Source organism: Cyanistes caeruleus, chromosome 7, assembly GCF_971803275.1.
Source record: "Cyanistes caeruleus chromosome 7, bCyaCae1.hap1.1, whole genome shotgun sequence".
NCBI lineage: Eukaryota > Metazoa > Chordata > Aves > Passeriformes > Paridae > Cyanistes > Cyanistes caeruleus.
This window is the reverse complement of record NC_141707.1, coordinates 20,070,722-20,092,614: the sequence shown is the minus strand read 5'-3', so window position 1 is coordinate 20,092,614 and position 21,893 is coordinate 20,070,722. Positions and strand designations below refer to the sequence as shown.

Below are 21,893 nucleotides of genomic sequence, written 5' to 3'. Positions count from 1 at the left end.
ATTGGAATTAGATTATAGTAACTCACTCCTATAAGAGACTAAGTCCAGAAATTGGATCTATAGTTTTCATTTCATTCCTCTTAAACATGCTGTTGCTGCCACTGGTGGTGTTTTGTTGTGTTTTTTTTTTTTTTTTGCTGGACAGCCAATGTAAGAATTCTGAGTAATTGGAAAGCTTTTCTGCATTTATCATAAAACTTTATTTTAATGTTAGTAGCTCAGATCACTAATCTAAGCCTGGCTCCTTTTGCACCTGCATGCAAATGTGTAGTCTGCACTCTTATTATCATGTCACTGCTCCCAAGTATACCCTCAAAGGCAAAAATATCTCTTGAGGTGAAAATAATTTAGTTATATAGATCTCCCTATTATTTCAGTCCAAAAAGCTCAGCTTAAATAAGACTATCAGCTGAGTTGAAATGTTTTTGCAATATCCACTGATGTGAGACCAACAAACCCATTTCACTAAGGTGCCTTAAGTAGACTTGGATCTTTAGTTTTAGTAGTACTATTGCATTTCCTTGAAAGCCCCCTTATTCACAAAAATGAAAAGTAAGAAGGGAGACACATTTTCTTGCGACTTAAAGGCATTTGGCTGTTGGTATTTATGTCCTTCAGGGAATAATGTGTAGGAACTATACACACCTTGTGTCTGAATGATCAACACTGGCAACATGTGCTTCCCTGCTTGCGTGAAAGCACAAGCTGTGTGCTAAGCACTAAAGGCAGGCTCAGATTCTTCTTACAGATGCACATCTGCAACTTCTTTAACAGTGAGTGAAAGCTGGGTACGCAGATTAAATTCTAAAATAATATGACATTGTATCCATTTGCCTTGGATGAGAATTTTAGTTTAAAGCATTATCAATTTACTGCAATTCAGTCCTTTAGCCCTTTACCATGTTCATGTTATGAAAATAAGAATACGTCTCATACACATGGTGTTAAACAAAGATTTAGTAGGAGGTGTGGAGTGGCTTGGCTGGGAAATCATGTGAATACTTTTCACATGTATCTCCTGAGTAAGCTGCTTAATGTTTCAGTTACTGCACTTCTGATCTATTTCTGTTGGCAACAGGGTACTGGCCATACATTCACACAGTTTTGGGCAGAATCCATTCTGGATGCTAGCTTGCATGCTGATTTTTATCTAGTGACTGCTTTGAAATAAGGATTTTTTTTTTACGTGAGATAATTCAGCATTTTATAAAAAGAATCATGGTTGAAAATACATGAAATTGCAGTAGGTATACCACACGGAACAGGTCAGATAAAAAAAAGAGCTCAGTTTAACACAAAAATTGTGGGTATGTGCTGATTTACTCATATGAACTGTGAATATTTTATTTTCTGTTCTGGAACAGTTATAGCTCCATGATGTTGATTGTAATTTCATCTCTCACTACCAGCAGAGGGAGCAGCAGTGACTGAGCTGCACCAACCGTGGGGGTTTAATGCACTCCATCAGCCAAACACTTTGAAAATAGTGCTATCAGTAGGAACCAAGGAGAAATGCCTGAGGGTAGGAGTGATCCTCGAATATGTTTAAATACTCCTATTTTCTTCAAAATAAACTCTTGTGTACCCCCAATTAAAAGAGTAGCATCAAGTTTACAGCTATGTCAAAAATACATGGCATACAAGTGGTATTTGGAATAAGATCAGAGACCTGACTACAGAGACCATGGCCATCACATCTCATAAGCTAAAATCATGCTTCAAAAACGTTCAGCAAACTCTGTTTCTGATTTTGCAACTTAAACCTCAGTTCTGTGGGAAGACACATTTCAAATATGAAAAAAAATAGTTACTCAAAACCTAAGATTTTGAAAGATGATGGAATGTATTTCAAAATTGTCAATTGTTGCAGTTTACTTTAAGACAGTGTTTAAAAGTGTCAGAATCATTACATCAGTCCTCAGAAGACTGTTTTAGCATTTTCATGCAACCAATCTAGCAAAAAAATGGAAATTCACAGGTTAAAACATTCACATTAACATTCACATGTGAAAAAAACACATGCTATCTGAAATGTTCACATTGTTGGGTAAGAAAATTATACATATACGAAAATTATACAAAATTTCACTTATCCACTCTCATTTTCCTAACATGTCACTGTCACTCTGGAGTCCCTTCTTAGGTATTGGTGTCAAGAATATGAAAAAATTAAATCTTCTTACCTTTGGAAGCTTTAAAATAGTGTCACACCACTCTTCAGAATCCAGATCTGCCTGGTCCTCTCCTGGTTACTTATTTGGTTGAGGTGAGGGCTGGGCATTTACCATAGATATTTCTTAATACCTGCAAAGAAAGAAATTTCCTATATTTCCTGACCCAAAGTATTTCTGATAAAGGTTAGTGTTGCTGTGTCCAAACAGCTTATTCAGTGGGCTATGCTGCCATGTGGACTACACAAAAGTGATAAGGCTTTATTTGTTGCTAAACAAATATAATTGTAGCCACTTTCAAGAAAGGGCAGAGGATGGATTACAAGTGTAACTGTATAATTTCTTCTGTTTATCACACAGTACAATAATGCAGTTTGGTTTGCAGCATGTGATATTATTAATTTATGTGTATTCATATTGATGACTAACATTAAAATCACTGACATTAATTTTTGCTGTTGGATTCCATGAAAGGGAATTTAAAGTACAATTTCACAGCATATTTAACACAATCTATTTTAAAAATTTTGTTATATGTGATTCCTCTTGAATTTTTTTAATAGTTTTTATAATTTGCCAGAATTGTCTACCATGTAGGAAAGGAACCAACAATCTCAGAATCCAGAAGGATGAGGAACACTATTCACAGTGATACTGATATTAAGTCAGTAACTGAAGTTTTGTGTATCTCTTTCATATAGCTCTAGTCACTGGATGTTAATGAATTACATGGTATTTACTAATGCAGCTAAAATGAGTCTAATTTGTTGGATCCATAAGCTATTTTTGTCTGCATAAGGTGTCCATTTATCTTAAAAAAATACTGCTTTACAATGTTGCTTTCTGATCACCGCGTGTCACTACTTAAATCAGAAACATTTTTTGCCACTAGTACTGAACAGTTGAAGTTCCCACTTGCTTTAAGTGCATACATATTCATCAGCAACATGATTGTTTACTTTCCTGTAGCTTAATTTGCCCAAGTATACAGAAATCTGCTGCAATGTTTTCATTGAAGATGACAAATATGCAATGATACCGTAGGCTGTCTGGTTTCAGTTGTGATCCATAAGTGCATGTGCCATTTAACAGCCAATAAAATATGACAGGCATATACAATTCTGTCTGAGCAGGAAAGGAAATTTTATTGCTCAGGTTTTAGTCACACATGCCTTACATAAAGTTGTACAGTCAGATCAGTATTTTATTGTTACTTACCATATGTGTTACACCCCCTAGGCATGGAAGAGCAAGCTCAAAAGCATTAACCTTATCTGCAGAAGAAATTACTTCTAATAGGTTTATTGTCAATACAGTCTTTCTTTAGGAACAAAACAAAAAACCTGGAAACAAATCTTCCTATCTCATAGACTTCAGCCACAGAAAAAAGGAACCAATGTTACAATCTTAGTTTTATCAGCTTATTTCTTAAACACCAAAATAATTCAGTATGCACTAAAATGGATCACTGACATCAATAAGTGCAATCTGTCATCTCCCTACCCACTGTACCAAAACTCCTGGTATTGGGGGTCTTAGCCTCACACAGAGAAAACACTGCTAATCTTATACAAGGTTGTGTACATAAATTTATCAGAATCACCAGGTATGTTGCTCAGGGGTAGATCCGTGGTAAACAGAGGACTCAGCAGGACACATCTGCACTCTGTTCACACTTCTCGGGTTCCTTGTACAGCTCAGCAGGAGAGGGCAAAGGAGAGGTGATGATTTTGAGGCACTTTTACAGTTACAGAAGAATTCCAAAACAAATTCCACTGTCTTGTTACTTCAGAATATATAGATTATATTTTCTTTAATACACATGTGAGCCAGAATTTATTTTTACGATGTACTACCAGCGTTTATCTCCACCAGTTGAAGAAGTATGCTAACAGCCTGCAAAGCATTACAAGGGCAGGATATGAACCTACACAGGATATGAATTTATAAATGCCAAAGGACTGTGGTAGTAGCAACATGTAAATCAAAATTCAGAAAGCCAGAAAATCTTACTTTAAGATCAGCTGATGCAAGATAGCAACATAGTTATTTTTTGGAAAAACAAGTACTTTTCTGGCACCAAACTGAGGGACTGAATGATCAGTAGGCAATGACCTGACAATGATTGACTCATGATAGAAGAAAGGGAGAGAAAATAAGTTATATTTCAGACTCCAGCATGCAACTTACCAAAAACACTGAGCAAGGTCTCTGAAAGCCAAGTTAGGAAGCTTTGTCAGCTTTTCTGTTTCTTTGGGCACTTTATCTGTCAAGACAAACTGAAAAAAAGAAGAGCTACAATATCTTCATTTAAAATGTTCTAGGTACCTGTCTGAGATACTTTTAAGCAACAATGGCAGAAACAAAGGGGGATCGAAGAAATAGCATCAAGAATACTTAAGACATTTATCCTAGATAAAGTTGCTGATCTCAAGCTTCAAATAAACTAATACAGTGCTCACCCAAGCAAAATTTCAGTGCAAGTTCTGCAGAAAGCAGAAAAAAGTGTGATTTTTCTGTGATCACATATTCACACTGAAATAGTGTCTCTTTATATGTAACTAATGCTTGATGACTTTATGGCTGACTATAGAAGTCTGAGGAATACAGAACCATTGCTTGAAGAGTGATTGTCTGAATTTAGCTTTATTAGTTGCTAATATTTTTTTCTGATGCTATTTTTTTTTAATAAAGTGGTTTCAGGTTTGTGAGCAGCTACCTATAATAAAAAACAATCCGTTTGAAACACTGGAGAGTGTAAGTAGAAGGTGTTAATTATAGCTAAATGCCCAAATCCCCTCCCCCATTCTGGGTTAAACCCTACAGTTTTAGGCTGCTTTCATTTCAGTAGCCATTTGATCTTTCCCAGGAGAGGATTTTGTACTATTTCTTTTAATCTTCTCTGCATGCAGCTCAAAACTGCTTGCTGAACTCAATTTAAGTTAGCGTTTGCGTTTATGAGGAGAGGATTGCAGGGTCTACAACAAACCAAATAAAAATAATGTTTATAAATGTCAGTTAAAGAAAATGGTGTGAAGTAAAGTTAGGAGCATAGGAGTGCATCTATACAAATTTTAAAATGATGCTGTTGCTCCCTCTGCTCACTATGATCTGCAGAGAAAATATAATTTAGAAACCTTAGACCTTAGGTAAGTACAATAAGCTTTTACTATATCGCCTTTTCAACTAGTAAGCAATTAAACAAGTAATTTAAAAAACATTTTGAGAATAAAACACATTGATGTTTCACTCTATACAAGTAAGGATCTTTTGTGACTGTGAGTAATTAACCAGACAGAACAAAGTTAAACAAACACATAAATCCTTGCAGAGTGGACATTCTATTCACTAAATAATGCAACACATCCACTGTCATCAGATAACGTGCACTGTGCTAAATCCCACAGGGCCACATTTTGGCACTAGCATCAGGGCCAGACTTACCTTGTAATTTTACCTCTATGGATCAAGTCTCCAGAAATCAAAATGTTTCCATTGAATCAATCTAGATGGGGTTTATGTTAAAGTAAAAGCAGGTCATGCAGTCCTGCAGCTAAAAAATTGCATCATGTGTTTACCCGCCTCAAAATATTGCTCCATATCACATTCCTTTTGTAAGAATGTTTATAAGTCCAAAAGAATTATTTTCCACATCCATTGCTTTAATAAAGTTCCAAAGAGACATTCATTTTCCAAATTCCTGCTAGCACTGCAATAGCTAAATATGCTGCTGGTGCTGGCCAGAGTCATGTCCACAGTTGGGTTCAGGCAAAGTGACAAATCAACTGTAAGATCCAAATGCACACAGGAGAAGTTGCAGCAATATCCCAATTATGCTTACAACAGAAAAATATACTGCCAGAAGTACTGAAAAAATACTTTGCAAACAAAGGAAAAATCAAGATAAAAAATAAAAAATAGAAAAAAAAAAAAAAGAGGAAATGAGAAATCTAGCACAATATGTTCTGTCTGGACCCCACAGAACAAAGATTTCCATGCATTTATATAACAAAAATACAGTTAATAACTTCATTTGGATTGCCTCTACCAGTCCAAATTAAACCCAGCAAAGCACATTTATACTCAGGCCCCATTAAAACTGACTAATTTCAGAGTTGTTGAATTTAGGAGAATTGTATACTATAACTGGAACCAGAAGTGAATGTACTGAGAGTTGAGTTTTACTAAGACGAAATATTAATTTATGTTTATTTAGAATGTTGATTGTTTTAATGCCCTGAATTTAGATACAGAAGATTAGATGTAATGGGTTCTTTCCATATATCACAAGTAATCTAGTTGCTCTTTTAACCATAAATTCTACAAATTTTTTTCTTACCTAAAAATTCAAGAAAATTATTTAAAATTAAACCATTTTCCCGGCACATGTAAAAATGTGTAAATGATACAAATGGCAGTATGATGATTGCTTTACAGATAAGCATTTTCTTCATCATCTTCAAGGACATCCAGATTTATGATCTAATCACTCACCCCTTTAACAGGATGCATTTGAGTTTGATTAAAAAAGAAAACAAACAGCAGAGAGGATTTATTAATGAAATCTGGGTGACCTTTCACATATGGAACTCTCTCAAAATAGCAACTTTAAAGCTGAGTATGGTTTCCTTAGCTGCTTTAGCTTCTCCCATCCTAGTGTAGAACATATTTTTGGCATGCTTTCTTAAATTGGCAAGTGCAAATTTTGGGAAACCATTTCCCCCTCCCCCTCCTCGAACTTTAATTGCTTAACCTACATCCTAATTCAAGTTGCTCATAAACCTTAGCCTTTGTTGTAGGTCCGACAGCTGCGTTATGTCAGTAGCAAGTAAAACCTTCACAAAGTTCCGGAATGCTGCAAGACATTTTATAGGTGCTGCAATAAAAGGCAAATTGAATTTACCAAAATGCATTTGTCACTGATTAAAAACTTACAAAGTTAATTGGAAACACAGTGTAGGTGTTGCCACACAACTAGAGGTGTAATTGGTGGTTTTAATTCAGTTGGAGCACAGGGAGAGTAGATGTCCATGTAAGGCCAGCAATCTTTTTCATATTCCTTTTCCCTTGAAGAAACAGGGTGTTTTTACTGGAAGACTTGCATGAATGGTAACATTAAGATGTTAGCTGAGGACTAGGGACCACTTCCATGTTCAGCTTTCCAGTCTGTATCAAAGTGAAATTTGCAAGTACCACTCAGTGGCCATTAGTAATTGCAGGGTCCATTGGGAAAATTTCCCAGGCCTTTTCCTGTTTTAGGTTGGCAAAACTGACACTACTGTAACAAGCTGTGCTTCAGCAAGTGAGGAGGGGAGAGGGACGTAACCAACAGCCCTGGCAGTCAGCACCCTCCCCCTGGAGCTGAGTGAATTATCTCCACATAATCCACTTAACCTTTGCCATTGTGGGACCTGGGAAGCTGAAGGTATTTTTAAACTTGAGTCTTTTAATTGCCATTTTATAGCGTCACTAGTCCAGCTCAGCTGGAGGGAGGAGGATTGGAAAATAGTTCCATGAGGCAATAGCTTTTCACCTCGGCTAGGAGTCCTAATTATTATTGGTTGTGTGGCTCACTGTCCTCTGACAGTGTGGGGACAGTGATCTGCAGTGAATCCACAGGTGATGGAGCTTCTTTAATGTATCACCATTTCTGGTTAGCGTGGCTAAAATTTCAGAGATTCTAAACTACTTACAATGTTCAATTTGGGTAACAAACACTGTCATCAATTCTCAATATGCAGGAAAATCCAAACTAAATTTGTTTTTTCAAATGTTCACAAATGTTTCACAACAAAATGTTGTGAAAACAGCTCTGTAACAATAAGGTTGAGTGATATGAGAAAGCTCCTTTGTAATTTCTATTCTTGGCAATCTCCACTTGATATTAAATTTATTATTTTATTATTTATTTGATATTAAATTTCTTAAAATCCCACATAAACCCCTTACCAGAAAAATGTGCCTGGAACAAATGCTGAAGGGACACTTTTGGGTAGTTTTCCAAAGACAAGCTATGGAAAATTTAATTAGGAAGTGATTAGTTCAGTAGATTGCAATAGCCTGTGAGAGCCTTCTGCCATATTTTTATTCATGGCTGCTTAAAATTTAAATAACACCTATTTTATTGATGAATATTCCACTGTGCTGGACTGTGCATATACCCACATTTCAGGGACCATCAAATCAGGTTAGGAACCATGCACGTGTTTTTCACAGAGATACCAGGAAATGGACACTGCACCTTTTCCTTAACCTTGACTGCACCTTTTCCTTGAATTTTCAAAAAAGCCACACAGAGTGAGGCATTCAGCTTCTTTGTACATCTGAGTTTTAGTCACTGGATCATACAGGTTCCTTTAAGATCTGTGGGTAAAAATGGGATACTGATTCCTTTTATTAATACTCAGGGAATTCTCAGTCCTATAGTTTTTACTCCTTATTCTCTTCACAGTTTTAAGTTTCCCACCCACTGGTAGAGACGAAGGGAGCACGTGGATATCTTGCACACTGGGTGCACTCATACTTCACTGTGAAAGGATGTGGCAGACCTATAATGTTAGTTACTTTGCAGCAATGCAGATAATCACTGTCCATCATGCCTGTGCTATATATACCACTCAAAAAAACCCCAGTGGTGCACACTCCCAGAACATTTCTGAAAGAAAATTACTAACTCAACCATCTCCTTTATTAACATTCTTTGGCACATACTCAACCAATAGAAAACCTCCCTGTGTGACACTTTAGCATCAGTACAGAAAGAGAATTATTCTGGGAAATTCATGTCAAAACACACTTGCTGTTTCTCAGCACAGTCTCTGTGTCATCTCCTTGATCTTTTATTAATGATAAGGAAGTGAACAGCAGTAGTCAAGATTCAGAAGTAACAGCAGGGATGATCCAAATATTCCCTTCCCATTCCTGCTTCCAGAATTCAGCAATATGTATGGGAAAGTTCTTATTACAAATTTTCACTTGCAATCTTTGAAAAGAAACACAGAGTAGGGTAGGAAATACAAACAAATAAAAAAGGATTTCTAAATCTAAACATATACTTTTATCCAGGCCTACTGAGCAAGAGAGATAACCACGTGGTTTGGTATCTCTTCTCACCTTCCCATGTTCATATCAATGCTCAGCTTTTCAGAGAACTTAGATAACTGAGAAGAGTGAATGCCATGAAAGATTGAAGTTATGTCTGTGACTTATCCAGGTCCTCCACTGGGAGAGTCCTGGACTAGAATTTCAGCAGATTTTTGTGAGAATTTCTTTTTCTTGACCCATATACCAAGAGGACCAAACATATGTTGTAAGACGGAAGAAATTGGATTAAGTAAAAGGGAAAGTGTTTGGCCTACTTTTCTAATTCTTCTGTTATTTCTGTAGTTAAGACTTTATTGGAATGATCAGCATTAATGTAACATTTTGCAATGAAAGGATGAGCAGAAAGAGGGAACAGCTGTCTTTGATGCAAGACCAAAGGAGCAGCACATCAGCCATAACTTTTTTCCACTGGATAGGTTCCAGGTACAAAACAGATTGGACAAAACCCTGTATTCATCTTGATATTGAGAGTACTCAAAACCAATTTAAGTATCTGCTTTGGTTTGGACATTAAGTTTTTTAGATGAGGATTTAAAAACAGGTTTTGTGAACAAGTAGTAAAATTTATCTTGTTTCAAACTCAATTTCTTTTAACTTCCCTCTCCCCTTTCCTCTTTTGTATAAAAACCTTGGAGGCTTTTAAATAAAAAATAAAGAGTATTTTATATAATACGTAAAGAGCTGAGATTTCTCCTCTGAGAAGATCCCTTGGCTATGGCATAGTGGCCGTAACAGACAGATGCAAGTCCTAAGTGCCTTCCCCCTGTTAAAGCCATGGGAGAGCCATAGAGCCACGCCCTGGGCATCTTCTGTGCCTGCCCTCCTGTCCCAGCTGGGCTGCCATGGCTCCAGCCATGGCTGCTGGGTGCCCACTGAACCACCCTGGCATGAACAAAGGGCTTTGTTCCACTGCACAGATGAGGACTGGTAGCTGATACTTGGGGGTACAGTTCTGAATTAAAACTAAAAACTAAAAAATTTGGCACATTTCCTCCCAAGTGTTACAGTCTCCATTCGGACCTTCTGTGCTATCCCTAAAGCCTCCCACAGCCTCATGAATGGGAGATGTTTTTCTTAACAGGAGTGGTAGGTAAAATACAGTGCAATCTGCATGGTGAGGGTTTTGCCATGGCCTTCAGCTTCTCGTCGTTCCTGAACAGCTGTGAGCATGTGAAATAGCTTATATTCATGTTTCCTCTGATAGGAATGGTCACAAAGAGAGAGAGAAAATGTTTTCAGAGCTATACTGAATACAGGAGCTGATATTATCTAAACTGATATTCTATATAGCTGGAGAAAAGTTTCTTTTATATATATGTTCTCCTTTAGCAGCTTAACTTCACTTGCAGCTGATGAGATGGATCTTTCACTGAGTCACAATATGGTTCTTAAGACCTCAGTCATACATTTCCCCACAGAGGAAAAACACCTCTCACTGTCAGCTGAAGGATTGTCACTCCAGATTAAAGTGAAGGAGCCAAAATGAAGCCTCTGTGAAGGGGCATGGTGCTGCCCTCCTTCCTGTAATCGGCTGCATCTGACCGAACAGCAGACAGACAGCTCCTAAAATTGTACATGTGCATTATACCATAAACTAAATTGGAAGTTACATACCCATATACCCGCCACTTTCATCTCCACCATGTAGGTGCACATACTGCTGCCTCTCCAAACAAAAAATTTTGACCTTGATATGGTTGAAAATACCAAGATGGTGGAGCACTATGCTGAACAATTTAGCCAATTTCATTCGTTCACTTTCATGAATATGAGACATGATGTGATTGCTATTAATTTAATAATATTATCCAAAGCTGGTAGAATCCTTATCACTGTTGTCTGGTCTCAAATTAGGGAAAAAAATAATCACCCGTTTCTTACAAGAGCCTTATGGTAAAGCCAGGTCAGACCACCCAAAGACACTTGCAAGATCCCATGGACAGGAGCTCAAACAGTTTTGATTAATGAACCTAAGTCATGAACTGCCATCTCCTTTCTATTCCCACCACCCCTTTCATTAGCACAATTCATATGCTTCTTTTGTGTTTGAAAATATGTGTATGCTGTGCTTGCTCATCTACTTAGGATGAAACGTGAGGGAAATTGTCAGAACAATTCAGGGCATAATCAAGAAACAATGCATTTTTTCCATCCCATGATATGTTCCTTTTATCACACTTCCTTCTCAACTGGAACATATTATTGTAGTAGTAAAGAGGGAAAGAAATTGTGATTGCATTTCAACAACTTAGGGCAGATATTGACATATTGGTTTATTTTAATTTTCAGGAAGGGTTGGTTTTTTCATATATTATTTTCTGGGTATAAGAGTAATAGAAAAGTGAAACAAAGAAAATAATGAAGAGCTGTGGGTGATGCACCAGTTGTTAGAAGGACAGAAAACAATGCTTGGAAAGTAGAGGCTGTGAAGATTTGGAAGTCATTGCTGAAAAGCAGTTGGAAAAGATGTCACAGAAGGACAGAGAAAGACTAATGTGGTTCCTCAAGATGTACATGGAAATACCGGGAAAAATGTGGAGGTTGGTAATAACAGTGATACATGTGACATCAAATCTATTTCTGAGGCAGTGTGTTTGGTGTGGGGTGTACCCCCCCTTGGGAAGTATGTTGACATATCAGAAAAGATCTGAGGGAAAAACCCCCTACCATACCTTTCTGTAAAGATTTGGAATAAGCTCAGTCTATTGAGTTAATTAAGAGATAATTTGATCATGGTCCATAATTATCTACAGATGAAGGCATCTGATACCTATAAACAGACACAAGTATAGGAAGATCTAATGACTGGAGAGAAGACAGTGAAGCATAAAGCAAGAATAAAGTGCAAAGGGTACTTAAACACTGGAACGATTTCTACATGGCAGATTCATCTTCATCTGAAGATTTTATATCAAGTTTAATGTCAGTCTGAAGAAGCAGGCTACCTTGCCAAGAACTCAGAAGCTTGATGCATGGACCGTGAGGTGAATTTCTACTGCCTCTTTTATGCAGGGAGCCAGGTACTATCACACGAATGCAGGGTTGATGAAGGATTAATAAGCGCTTGTGATCATTACTGATAAATGTGAGCTCCTAGAGAAGGACTGCCTATTCTTATAAAGATTAAATAAGAGATTTTGAAGATGTTTATTGATTTGACTGAATGAGCTGTTCAGTTACCACAAAAAGTATATATATATCTATAAAAAGTGTTGTTCAGAATACCACAAAACTTCATTTTTAATCAGAAAACTAGGCATATGATAATTTGTTTACAATATCAGTGTGAAAGTCTATTGACAGGAGCCAATTGTCCATAAAGTGCAGCATATTACCTAAACCACTAAAAAAATAATTAGATAATTATATACATACTTTAGAATTCTTACCTTGTAGCTGGTTTTCTGGTTTAGCCAGAACTTCTTTAGAGTCTTTATCTGTGAAAGCTGCTTCAGTATGCAGGGCTTCTAATAAATGGAAACAAAATGAGGAGCATTCATTCTGGAAGGAAAGCACTATTAACATGGTTTTATGTTGATTAAATCAGTTCTACTGTAACATTTTATTATACCCTAACCAGAACAATAAGCTATATCCAAGACAAGGGCATCAGAAGTATAATCAGCTCAGTATTTTCTTTGAAAGTTCTTTCCAAATTATTCTTGACAGAGTTTGCTTTATGAAAACTAAGGAATACCAAGTTCATGGTTTTATGAAGCAACCCAATCCAAGGTGTCTTCCTTGAGTGGCAAGGAGCTGATTCCTTCATACACTTCATACACTTTACCATGTTATTTTGCCCTCATTGAATTTTAGCTGCCATTTTATTGCCCAGACAGTTATTATGACAGCTGCAGGCAATTTCTATTTATGGTTTTACATTTGACTATTCTCAATAATTTTATATCTTCAAACTTTGTCCTTGGATAACATGCATCCTCTTCCCAGCTTAGTTTTTAATTGAAAAAAAGAGAGAAATAAAGGGAAACATCTTTATATTTATGCAAATAAAGAAAAATGTACATATAAACACAATTTCATCTGCTACTTTTCTTCTTTTAATTTCCTCAGACATTTTCAGGTCATTTATTATTATATATAAATTACAAAAAAAAATCAATCTCTGTGGAAAATTAGTGACAGATTATGAATATTTCTTTAATCAAAGATTCTGACTATTGGTAACATTATTTCTAAGGTATATGCAATCTGACTTACAAATCTCACATTTTATTGGCTGTCTCATTTTGCTTTCTTTCATATTTCACATTTATGATATGTTCAGACATACCCCTGTTTTGTTAAGTAGGAATCTGTGTGGTCTTTGATATAAGGCATAATTTATTTGACAAGGAAATACGAGATGGTGCCCTGAATCTGCATTTACTTGATGGATTGAGAATTTTTAGCATTGCAACAAGACAGATTCTCATCCAATGTGTCATGGAAGGAGAGTTCTCTTAATCTGTTCTCCTGTGAATTAAAATACATGTATATGTATTTTGAGGAGCAATTTTTAAAGTTCTTTATTGAAGGTAGTTAGCAGGGTTTTCATATATATCTGGCATTCAAATACTAAAAGTGATTGATGCTATTATCTGTTCATAAGGGTATTTTTATAACCATGAGAAGTGAGTGCTCCATTCTGACAAGTGTTCAGAAAATATCACTAACATTGCAAATGAAGACTAGCCCTTGGTAGCACATTGAGGCTGGATATAAATATAACCTTTTACCAGCAACGCACACTTGATGTGAGTTTGTGTCTGTAATTAAACTTTCTGCCATCTAAACATCAGTCAGCCCCAAAAAAAGAATTCTTAATTCATAATTGCATTATTCTTCTCCGTGTTTTTTCATAGATCTCTATAGCACACCAAGAGCTTTCAGAGACTTCAGTAAAGTGTGATATGATTGAACTTGCCATCTTACAGTTTTCTGCTCATTACTGTTTCTATTTATCATCTTCAGAGTTCTTCCAGCTGTCACTTAAACTTATGGGATGCCTTCAGTCTGAGACAACTGTCTTTAAACACTTATGGATTTATTAATGCCAATGCAACCCCTGGTTACTGGTACTTGTTGAGACATTTTCATATGGAATATAAAGACACACTTTTGGTCATCATTTCTGACAGAGTTCTGCTTCTTAAGTATTACAAAGCTATTTTAGAGCCCTGGGGATGCTGGCAACTAACCAAGCCTCTGAACATCAGGGTTTCAATGTATGTTTGTCTGCTTTTTCTCTTTGTAAAGGGAAATTTTCAGTGTGGCTACCTCCAGCAAACTCTACTGCCCTCCTTCCACTTCACCCAGCCATGATAAACCACTACTATGCAAACTCTTGGGTTTTTACTGGTTGAGTATTTTGGCTGTTTGGAGACTTTTTGTGCTTGGTTCCACTCCTAACCCCAAGTACAATTGTAGTGCCTTGTAAAAGACCAAGTTTTGTGTCCTGTGCTCTGACATAGCTCTGAGGGCGACCTAACAAACTCCTAAAGAGCAGCGATGGCATTCCTCAGACAGTGCCCCATGGATATTGCACATTACAGCAGAGAACAGCTGTGGCCTCCTCAGTGGCACTGCAGCAGTGGAGAACCAGACAGAGTCAACATCACAAGGCACTCACTAGCTAACCCTGAACGTCAAAGGAAGAGGCAGATAGCATTTATTTACCTAAAAGACAAATGGCAACAAACTATTCTAATATCCCTTAACAGAACAGTGGCAATTTGTGTTATAATCAGTATTGAGACTGCATTCATAAAAACTTCCTGAAAGGCAAATTTTGTATTTTCATGACATCTTACAGAGCCTCTAGGGACTGGACTGGTAATCTAGAAACCTTGTCATTTGTTGTCTGAATAAGGATTGCAAAAGTCAGGCAGCATATTTCAAAATTAAAATGAAAATGAAGGCGAGGTATTATATTGCAATGGCCTCCTTCAATTGTAGCAACCTCTCTTTGGTTTTTACCTTGCCTGCAGATTTGTGCGATAAAATAATTGACATTTTTCATCATTATGTCTTTATATCTTTCATGAGAGAACCACTCTCCTAGTTATCTTTATTCAGTGCAGTAAAAAAAAAAAAAAAAGTTAATGTCCCTTACTTCATAAAACAATGCCTTTTAAAAGCTTTCAATTTAGAGCTAGTGTTAGGCCATGATGAATTGCTGTATGGTTGATTTCCTGACACAGTTTCTTACTAACCTTTCATGACAGCTTCTGGATTACTCTACCTGGTAATTTGCACTATAATAATGGCTACAGCGAGATGTCTCCTAACTATTTCCTTTATTTTTAACAAGATTCTTAACACCCTCTGTAGGTGACAAAATGCAGTTACAGACATGAAGTGTCCCCTCGAGGAAGGTTGTTCACAGATGCCACCAGTACTTTAGTAGTGCAACTGTTAAATGAAACAAAAACAAAGAATCAGATTTTCTAAACATCCAGTTCAAATAAAAATTTAATTAAAAGTTATGAAGGCATTTTATTGATTAACAATCTTAGTAATTAAATACTGTCGTTGACATTTTTTTTTGTTGGATTTGTTCTTCCTTGGAGATCTCTAATTGTGGTATGGCTTTACATTTATTGATAACTCTTTTTGATGAATACAGATGCCACCTTTTATGGCAGTCGTTGACAGAGTAATCATATTGTGAGAAATACCAGGCTTCTGTACTAACAGGTGTTGCAGTTATACACGCTGATATCCACTGGGAAAATGTGTTTGCTGCTATCATGGGTACACAATAAATGGAAGGTGCAATAAAGCACGAGCTAACATTTTGAAAATCCTTACAACTCTAGGAACTTTATTGCAGATTACAAGCACTTTGATCTCTGTCCAGTACTTAAGTCTTAATTATCAGACTAATTGCACAGACTATGTTCATTTTCAGTGGTAATTCTTTTGTGAAATGCTATGTGAAATGATGTGCTATGGAGGAAAAGGTTCAGCAGTTTTGCCCAGGGCCACTGCAATGCAACTGTTTGAGAGACTACAAAGCAAATCCAGAGTCATCAATGCCCAAGTGTGTAGACTCTGCCAAAAAGCCAGATGCTGCTACGGGAAGCATTATGTATCTTTTCTAGATTGGCACCTGGGTCTTGCTATGAGCAGCCATGTCTAATGCCTGTCTGTAACTTCAGATTCTACTGGTGCCTTAATAACAGCCCTTTTTTTTGGCAATGTGTATAGAAAAAGATTCCCTTCTAATATCTCTTCCCCACCATTAGTCATTCAGATTGATTCCAAAGCAAGACACATGCTAAATTCTGAAGTGTGCCCTCCTCACTCACTCATGTGGTAGTGTGGTACCTACCTGTGCTCACTCCATGTACATTTTTCTCCTTCTTCTGATTGTGGTGAAGGAACCTGATCAAACCAGACTTCTTAATCTTATTCACTGAAATTGTTTGGTTTTTATACAGTTAGTTTGGGGTTAAGACATAACTTTTAATTTCTTGCCACTTATGAAGGCTAGTAATTATTAACCAGCTGCTCAAAAGACTTTAAAGTTATAGAGGAAAATTTATCATATCCCATGTATATTGAAGGCAACGATACCCCCATAATTTTATTGGAATTAATATCTCACTTTCAAAGAAAAAAGAAAAACCCTTCTGTTTATGTGCCCCATTCTAGAAACTAAGATAAAGCAGCATTGCCTCTATCTAAGAGTTCCTCCCTTGTGTTACTCTTATGATGTATAAAGTGAGGGTGGCCCAACCACATTCCTTCCTGAATGGAATGGAGATAAAAGCGGCATTGTATTTGAAATCAATAGGAGTGACTTGTGGCCTGTGATGGGAGTGTCTGGCTCCAGAATTATTATCTGGTGCTAAGTGCTGACAATGCAATAGGATCTTTACAAGAAATAAATACTCTGAGGGATGTCCAAAAGCCTAATGCTATCCTGGGAAGCAAGTCTGTTGAGACAGCTTGCATGGAGGATGATGGGAAGAGACACACCCCCACACATCTTTTTAAGACAAATGAAGGGTCCAAACGGAAGCATCTCCTGTCACATATAGAATGAAAGGCTGAAAGGCTCTACATTAAAATTTGCACATGTGCTATTCTAAGCACTTTAACCAACAGCATATTTGATTGAGTTCAGAAAGTTGTGAGCAGGCCAGGGACTTGGACACTTTTTCTGAACGTTACTGACTTTCATGTATTGGTGAACTTGAGGATTACCTTGCATTTAACCATAGTCATCTTATGATTTTTGGTAATTCCTTGTTTGAATTAAGATTGCTGATATTCATTGTTGTTCACGTAGTAATAGGGAGCTAATTTTTAGCTGCCTGCTAAAAAAAATTTGAAAACTGAAGAGGAATTGTAGTGCCTGGCATAGTCACTTAATATTTTGAAAAATAGGGACTGTTTATGGAGACCTTTTCCTTTTCACTGTCTGCAGAGGAAGATGAGGCTGCCTACATTAAAGCTGGTATCTCTCCACAAACCCCTGGCTCTCTCCCTCCCTGTGTATGCTAATTAATTTGAGTAGCTGCATAGAGCCACTTCCCAGAGAGGTGACAACCCAGGCAGGGAGCCTGTAGGTTTCTTTTGCTATTCACAGGGAGATCTAAAAGCAGTAGGAAAACCATGATGTGGCACAGTGGTATGAAGGCCATCACCCAATCTGCAGTTAGCATCATGCTGGACATTAGTGAGCTCCAGTTATTCCCTTAGGATAAAAGAATCATGGATAGAAATGAGCACATCCACTCCACTGAGAGACAGTCACGGAGACAATTACGGATATGAAATGCTGCCAAAGCTACCTGCTGCTGGAATTACCAAACCACAAGAGCAAAGAGATCTAGTACAGCCTCCAGCTATGCATGTACAGATAAAGTACCAGAATGCCTGCAGTCAGGGAAACAGGTGCTGTTCTGACATCCTTTTCTGTTGACAAAATAGTAGAACACTGGGCTACCCAGTACAGCTCATTCAGTCTCACTAACACCACATGCAGGATCCACAGGAGCAGTGGAAACACAGGACAGAAGAATGCTAAAGGAAATTCTGAGAAAGCAAAGGCAGAAGGTACTACATAATTATTTCCCTTAAAATCACAAAGACTATTGAAGGACATTCCCTATTACTTCCCTGTGAATAGTTTTTCTCCTATATATTTGATTGGGGTTTCACTTCCTCCCTCTGTCTGGGTCTTGAGTTAGTAGAAACCATTATACCCCTGAGCATAAAGGAAAAGCTTTTTCTTATAGAAACATTTACCTGTTTGTGAATTACAAAAAGTAAACATCCTCAGCAAGTGCTGAGACCACCACAATGCTATTAAGAAAACTGGAACCTCCTTTTATGTGTGCAGTCATTGCAACACTGTCAATACCAGCTTGAGTGGCCTTGGATTGACCTACTGCAGTCTAATCCTCCCCTCAACTATTCCATAGATATCAACAACTTCTGATAATGCACAGAAAACAAATTTGTAAACAGAAAACAGCATCCAGTTTTGTTTTTCTTGTCTTCTGTTTGTTTCTTTTGTGGGGGTGGTGGTAACAGGGACAGAAGTCAGAGGAGGTGTGTTAGAACAGCAGATCACCTAGGGAGCACAACCCAAAATATTCTTTTCGTTCCCATCATAGCCAGAGTGTGATTACACAAGTATTTGGTTCTATGTGATCCTCTTACCTAGCTGACTTCTGCTTAACTATTTCGTTCACTCTGCAGCACTTTCCTAGTAAATCAACACTCAAGTTTCTAAGGCCCCAGTTCAATTTGGTACTAAGACCATTCCTAACTCTTACCACGAATATGAATCTATTAATAAAGCTTTGCTAAAAGCCTAATCATATTCCTGCACTGGGTCAAGACTAACATCTTGGGAATATCAACACATTTCAAATGATAGCACAAGAACCGTACATTCTTATGAGAACTTTAAAACCACTTTGAAATACAGTTAAAGCATATCAGTACTTACTGTAACTGTAAAACTGAATAAGGGCATTAAAATGAGTGGGGAGGTTCTTATGTGGAAGTAATTATTGAAATCCTGCCCAGAAAATATGCTTAAGTTCTACATTTAAAATAGGAGCTACTGATAAACATTTGTGCTATTTATCTATTGAAGCTGAAAAATAGCTTAACTCCATGTTGTAATAGATGATAATCAGACATTTTCATCTGGATGCTCCCACATTGAAAGAAGCTGGTTCTGGACAAACAGGAACTTTTGTCCCCAACTAAATTCCGACTGCCAATTTTAGATGGTTGGGTTGTGGCTTTCTCATCTGCACCCAAGCAGATGTGGCAGACTATCATGTTCCTGTTGCTGCCAGCTCTTTGCTAATTTGTACAATGATAAGCACCTATTTCCATCGCTCCTGGTAATCTTGTCATTTCCATGATGTCATCAGCGCAAGTGAGAAGAGAAAAGGTCAGTGGTACAATGACGAACTGTATATAAAATGAGCCATTAAAAAAAGAAAAATGACTAGACATTTAAAGGCCCAAGCTTGCCACAGCACAGTAATAGCTATCCTGATCATCTCAGAATGTATTTCTTATGTTATTCCCATCATAAGCAAAAAAATTCCCTCTGCATTGCATTTTCCCAGAGTGGTGCTTCGTTTACTGCACAAGGGAGTTATGCCCAGGGACACCACTGTCAGTCTGGATGAATGTACTTTTAATAACAGCCCCTATGTGTATTTGATAAATTTTTTGAGCATCACATCCTGCCCTTTATTTTCCCTAGTGTCTATACTACTTAACAGAAATAAGAAATAAATACTTAAATGTGGCATATAGATTCTTACTCCCTTTATGCAGAGAGAGTAACGGAGACCAGTGTAACAGAACCTTTGAGCACCAGAAATGAAACAAGAAATCAAGTCAAAATTCAGACAAAAAGCAATGTTATAAAACACTTTTGAAATCAAGTGACTGTGTTTATATGTAGTGGGGGAATAAGAGAGGGGAGGGAGAAAACAGAGAGACAAGGAGCCACACTGAGAGACCACCACCAGGTAACTAGTGCTGTGCTACTGCTCAGCCTGCAAGCCACACCTATGACAGGCACTACTCGAGGAGCCCTCTGTTGCTCTTGTGCTATTGTTACCAGTGAAAGCAAAGCTGGAGAAAAAATGATGCCATTTCAAGCGGTAACCAGCTGCAGGACTTTGGCTAAAGGTGGACAGCTGGGGATTGAAGTAGGTAAGCTGTAATGTTACTGTGTCCTTGGCTGCAGGGACAAGATCTCGCAGATGAAAAATATCATGTGCTGAACAAGGGCCTCCTTGTCAAACCTTACACATTGTTTAGGAACAGAGAGATCAAGAAATTTCATATATTACTGGCTACTTTTCCTTGTCCTTCTCCCAGACTCTCTTTTTAGAATTATGATTCATGTCCTTTCAGTTAACTTCAGAGCACATCACCCTGCTCTACTTAGCCTGCAGCTCTTTCTGAACTGACAGAATCAGCAGGATTTGGTATGCATACACAAGCATATTATCTGCATTTTAAATCTGGGATAGTCACAGTACTTTGTGGATTTCCATCATTATTGCTTACAAAACTAGTGATAAGAAGATTATGGGATTTAATTATTGTCAAGTAAATATTTCAGTGAATTCACTGCTCACTTCTATGAGATACTGTTGCTTAAGTCAGGAAGTGAAAGAGTGGAAAGCACAGCGCTGTTCTATGCCAGAACCAAGGGATGATCAGCAATATGTTGTGGATAAGAGTGAACAGACGCTTGCCCTCATGGCTAATGCTGGCACAGTAAGGCAGCAGATAGTACTGTTTGAATTACAAATTCTATTGCTTTCCTTATTTATCAGTGATCTTTGACCACAGGTGAACACTGAGGTGATAAAAGGCACAGATTACACAGATAAAATGCACTAAATTATTCAGATAGGTAAAGACTGGGGAAGGCTGTGAGCTTGAGAGGAACTGAACTAAGCCAAATGCAAATGTGCAACAGTATTTGAAATCCACTGCCAACCAAGGAGAAGTAACACATGCAAGAAAGAATACCCCGGGCTTCTCATCTTTTAACTCCGATTGCTTTGGAGAAGGGCTTGGGCATTGTCTGGGTAAATGTACTTCTGACAAGCTAACTCTGAGAAGAGCTAAAGGGCTTCCTCCATATGGGCTTTTAAAACTGTATTACTCTGAAACACTAGATTTTAGTACCTCCTTCAACCTGGGTATTGGCAAATGCAGCAACCAGTTCCTTCCAGTACAGTTGCTACAGTCTTCAAGTTAAATATAGCCAGTTTCATACCACTGTTTGTATTGCACTGGTACAATTTATTGTTTTGTTTTTGAAATGTGAGGAAGTCATGTGATTTTTTTATGAAGACTATACCACCAGTCTATTTGTATTGTATTTTTAGAGACATTGTATTGATTGAAAGAGAACTGGCTAACCTGAGATGTAAACAATGACTGGCATTTGCCTTAACCCGTGTGGTTAATATCACTGATTTGTCATGCTGAGTGATGTGAGAAGAGGAGCAATTGGTTGCTGATTATTGAACAGCTCAACGAAGGGCACATTTGGCACCTCAGATGAGAGGCTATTCTAATGAGTAGCACTGCTGCCAATTACTTAAGGGC

General features: G+C 37.5%; 1 long non-coding RNA gene across 2 annotated transcripts in view; it reads right to left on the bottom strand.

The window, feature by feature from the left end:
- LOC111932058 (uncharacterized) overlaps positions 1-21,893 on the bottom strand; it is a 56,733-nt gene that overhangs the window by 11,322 nt on the left and 23,518 nt on the right. The window contains exons 7-13 of one of the 2 annotated variants that reach the window (XR_015289265.1): positions 15,517-15,686; positions 12,665-12,742; positions 8,413-8,534; positions 6,929-7,047; positions 5,616-5,676; positions 4,362-4,450; positions 2,184-2,304 (exon numbers count right to left, since the gene is read on the bottom strand). This is a non-coding gene — a long non-coding RNA (uncharacterized LOC111932058). Of the gene's footprint in view, positions 1-2,183; positions 2,305-4,361; positions 4,451-5,615; positions 5,677-6,928; positions 7,048-8,412; positions 8,535-12,664; positions 12,743-15,487; positions 15,687-21,893 lie in introns of both variants that reach the window. The other variant, XR_015289266.1, reaches the window with a different exon arrangement.